Raw genomic sequence first — 5,606 nt, forward strand, 5'->3', positions numbered from 1 at the left:
CATAGTCCTTTAAGGTTAGTTCACAGAGTCCAAAGTCACAGTTCCCCTAAGGCTCTGGTCCCAGGACAATACCGGCCTTGCCAAACAAGTTCCTGGTTTTGGNCAAGGAACTATGTTCAGATAAGGAAACCTTGGATCATCAAGGGTTCCAGCAGTTTTCTTTGATAATACGTAGTGCTTACCTTTAAGTCTTCTGACTATTTTGAAGACTACTTTATCATATATAAGAATTGCTCTACCTACTCATGGTTTTGTTTTGGTAGATTAATTTNTATATTTTGATGCAGTTTTTTAATGTCTTTGGTGGCAAAGTGCATTTCTTGGAGACAACAGATANGTAGATCTTTTTGTTTTTAGTTTAGTCAGTCTGCATCTTTTTATTAGTTGATTTGGGGATGTTTTTATTGAAGGTTCTTATTGAGACAGGTTTGCTATTTCATATGGTTTTGTTCATTGATGCTCTGATTGGTTGGATAATTGGTATTTCTTTTCTTTTTCCCCCATTAGTATAGAGGTTTGCTAATTTGCTGCATTGGACATAATTGATTTCTTCCCAGCTATTTTTGGTTCATTTATTCTTCTCATTGAATGTACTCTCCTGTGTTTTTGTGGCTGTGACTGTTTTTCTTGTTCCTCAGTATATATTATTCCTTTAGGGTAGAGAGACAAGTTCTTATTATGTAGTCTTTGTCCATCCTAGAATTCTCTAAGTAAACCAGACTGGCCTCTGCCTCCTGAGTCCTGAGATTAAAGGTCACACCCAGCTAACTCTTCCTTTAAAAACTGTCTAGGATGTTGGGTGAATTGTCATGAATTGGCTTCATATGTATTTGTCTTATAATATCTTTATTGTTCCACCAATTTTAAGAAAGAATTCAGAATCCTACTTTTGAAAAAGGATCAATGATCTCAAATAAGCCAGTGAACAAACAAATGTAATCAGGTCAAAGCAGTTACTACAGTGAACCAACCAAGAAATCACTTAGAGGAGAAATTCAGCAAGGAACTGAAACACACACACACACACACACACACACACACACACACACACACACACACACAGCACACACACCACACACACACACACACACACACACACACACACACACACACACAGGCTTGTATAAAACTCAGCAGGTATCACTCTTGCAGAAGATCCAAACTTGGATCCCAGCACACAAACCATATTGGGCAGCTTGCAATCACCTGGAACTCCAGCTCCAGCGACTCTGGCCTCCTCTTCTGGCCTCCTCAGGCACCTGTACTCATGTGCACATACCCACCACATACAGAAATACGTGCATACACATATAATTTTAAAAAAAGATTTATTTATTTTATGTATGTGAGTACACTATCACTCTCTTCAGACACACCAGAAGAGGACATCAGATTCCATTGCGGATAGTTGTGAGCCACCATATGGTTGCTGGGAATTGAACTCAGGACATCTGGAAGTACAGTTAGTGCTCTTAAGGGTTGAGCCATCTCTCCAGCCTGCTTATACATAATTTNAAAAATAAAAATAGATCTTTNAAAAAAATCAATCAAATAAAGCCACACATGGCCTTTCTGGCCTGTGTCTTCTGTCAGGGCAGATCATCAGCATATCTGACCCTCTGAAGAATCCACAGTCTGAAAGCCTCCCAGGAAATCTTCTACATCCAGAGCAATTGGTTAGAGACCCTCCCAAATAACCGCAGCAGCAGGGACACCCGAGGAGCCCAGGACTAGGGACCNATCCCCACCACTCAAACTCCACCTCCCTTCTGGCCTGCGCTTCTGCTAGGGTAGATCATCAGCTTGTTTGTCCCTTTGAAGACCTCATAGTCTCCCAGGAGATCTNNTGCACCCAGGGCAACAGATCATCAGTGTGCATGCCCCTCTGAAGACCCCACAGTCTGAACGCCTCCCAGGAGATCTGCTATAGCCAGGGCTACAGGTCTCCCAGGCCATCTGAAGCAACCCAGGGAAACAGGAGGCAGGCTCCTGACAGAGACACCCAGGTCATTTAACACCAGAGATAACTAGGTGGTGAGAGGCAAGCGGAAAAAATATAAGCAACAGAAACCAATGTACTTTGGCATCATCAGAAACCAGTTCTCTCACCACAGCAAGCCATGGATAACCCAACTCACCTGAAAACTAGGATGCTGACCTAAAATTCTATCTCATGAAGATAACAGAGTCCATTGAGGAGGATATAAACAACTCACTGGAAAAAATACAAGAACACACAGGTAAACAGGTAGAAGTCCTTAAAGAGGATACAAATAAATCCCTTAAAAAATACAGGAAAACACAAACAAGTGAAGGAATTGAACAAAATGGTCAAGACATAAAATTGGAGGTAGAGACAATAAAAAAAACCACAAATGGAGGCAACCCAAGAAATGGAAAACCTAGGAAATAGCTCAGGAGCTACAGATGCAAGCATGAACAACAGAATACAAGAGATAGAAGAGAGAAACTGAGGCATAGAAGATACCTTAGAAGATATTGACACAATGGTCAAAGAAAATAAAAAATTTAAAAAACTTCTAACCCAAAACACCCAGGAAATCCAGGACCAATGAAAAGACCAAACCTAAGAATTATAGGAATAAAAGATATCAAAGAAACCCAACTCAAAGGGCCAGCAAACATCTTCAACAAAATTATAGAAGTAAAATTCCCTAACCCACAGAAAGAGGTGTCCATAAACATATAAGAAACCTANAGAACACCAAACAGATGGGACCAGAAAAGAAATTCCTCCCATCACATAATTATTAAAACACCAAATACACAGAACAAAGAAAGAATATTGAAAGCAGTAAAGGAGAAAGGTCAAGTAACATATAAAAGCAGACCTATCAGAATTACACCGGACTTCTCAAAAGAGACACCAAAAGCCAGAAGATCTTGGGCAGATGTCATACAGACTCTAAGAGAACAAAAATACCAGCTCAGACTACTATACCCAGCAAAACTCTTGATTACCATAGATGGAGAAACCAAGGAATCCAAGACAANCCAAATTTAAACAATATCTTTCTACTAATCCAGCTCTACAGAAGATAATAGAAGGAAAGTCCAACACAAGGGAAACTACACCCAACAAAAAGCAAGAAATTAATCTTTTCACAACAAACCCAAAAGAAGATAGCCACACAAACATAATTCCACCTCTAACAACAAAAATAAGAGGAAGCAACAATCATTGGTCTCTTAATATCTCTCAACATCAATGGACTCAATTCCCTAATAAAAAGACATAGGCTAACAGACTAAATAAGTTAACAGGACCCAGCATTTTGCTGCATACAGGAAACACATACCAGTAACAAAGACAGACACTACCTCAGAATAAAAGGCTGGAAAAAAATTTTCAAGCAAATGGTCCTAAGAAACAAGCAGGATTTGCCATCCTAATATCCAATAAAGTAGAATTTCAACCAAAAGTTATGAGAAAAGATGGGGAAGGACACTACATACTCATCAAAGGAAAAATCTACTAAGAAGAACTATAAATTCTGAACATCTATACCCCAAATGTGTGGGCACCCACATTCATAAAAGAAATTTTACTAAAGCTCAAAGCACACATCGTACCCCACACAATAGTAGTGGGAGACTTCAACACCCCACTCTCAGCAATGGACAGATCATGGAAACAGAAACTAAACAGAGACACAGTAAAACTAACAGAAGTTATGAATCAAATGAATTTAACAGGTATTTATAGAATAGTTCACCCAAAACCAAAAGNACATAACTTCTTCTCAGCACTTCATGGTACCTTCTCAAAAATCGACCATCTAATCAGACACAAAATGAACCTCAACAGATACAAGAACATTCAATTATTTCCATGTATTCTATAGGGCCACCATGGACTAAGGCTGGTCTTTAATAACAACAAAAATAACAGAAAGCCCACATACACGTGGAAGCTGAATGACTCTCTACTTGATGCTAACGTGGTCAGGGAAGAAATAAAGAAATAAAGACTTTTTAGAATTCAATGAAAATGAAGGCACAACATACCCAAACTTATGGGACACAATGAAAGCAGTGCCGAGAGAAAAATCTCATATCCCTGAGTGCCTCCATAAAGAAACTGGAGAGAGCATACACTAGCAGCTTAACAGCACATCTGAAAGCTCTAGAACAAAAAGAAGCAAATACACCCAAGAGGAGTAGATGGCAGAAAATAAACTCAGGGCTGAAATCAATAAATTAAAATCAAAGAGAATAATACAAAGGATCAACAAAACCAAGAGCTGGTTCTTTGAGAAAATTAACAAAATAGACAAACCCNTAGCCAAACTAAGAAGCAGGAAGACAGTACCCAAATTAACAAAATCAGAAACTTTTCATTTCTGAAGGCATAACAATNGATAATGGGGAAATCCAATCAGTCATTAGATCTTCCTTGAAAAGCCTGTACTCCAGCAGAGAACTGCCTGGTCTGGCCTCAGTGGGAGAAGACAAGCCTAACCCTTGAGAGGTTTGAAGCCCCAGGGAGTGGGGAGGCCTGGCAGTGGTGGTGGGGGTGTCATCTTCTTGAAGACAGGGGAAAGAGAAATGGGATGAGGAACTGTGGGAGAGTGGTCTGGAGGGGAGCAATGACTGGACTGTAAAAAAATAAAAGCAATTTTTGAAAAAGCCTGTACTCTACTACATTGGAAAATCTAAATGAAATGGATGATTTTCTTGATAGATATTACTTATCAAGGTTAAATCAAGAGCAGGCAAATAATTTAAATAGTCCTACAGCCTCTAAGGAAATAGAAGCAGTCATTAAAAGTCTCCCCTTCCCCACACCCCCAAAAAGACAAGGGCAAGAGGTTTTTTTTTTTTTTTAGCACAGAATTCTACCAGACTTTCATAGCTAATACCAATACTCCTTAAACTTTTTCACAAAATAGAAACAGAATGAACATTGCCAAACTCATTCTATGAGGTCATAGTCACCCTGATACCTAAACCACACAGACTCAACAAAATAAAAGAGAATTTCAGACTAATTTCCCTTTTGAACACTGATGCAAAAATACTCAATAAAATAACCCAAGAATACACCAAAAACATTATCCATCATGATCAAGTAGACTTCATCCCAGAGACACAGGGATGGTTCAAAATAGGAAAATCCGTTAATGTTATCCACCATATAAACAGACTGAAAGAAGAAAAACCACATTGGATGCTGAAGAAGCCTTTGACAAAATCCAGCATCCCTTCATGTTAAAGTCTTGGAGAGATCAGGGATACAAGGTGCATATCTAAACACAATAAAGGCAATATACAGCAGACCAATATGAACATCAAATTAAATGGAGAGAAACTTAAAGCCAAATCAGGGACAAGACAAGGCTGACCCCTCTCTCTGTATCTATTCAATATACAGAGAGAAGTTCTAGCTGGAGCAATAAGACAACTAAAGAAGATCAAGGGGCTAGAAATTGGAAAAGAAGAAGTGAAATTATTGCTATTCATAGAAGATATGGTAGCATACATAATGACCCCCAAAATTGTACCAGGAAATTCCTACAGCTGATAACCACTTTCTGCAAAGTGTCTGGATACAAAATCAATTCAAATAATCAGTACCCCTCCTT

Source organism: Mus caroli, chromosome 6, assembly GCF_900094665.2.
Source record: "Mus caroli chromosome 6, CAROLI_EIJ_v1.1, whole genome shotgun sequence".
Taxonomy (NCBI): domain Eukaryota; kingdom Metazoa; phylum Chordata; class Mammalia; order Rodentia; family Muridae; genus Mus; species Mus caroli.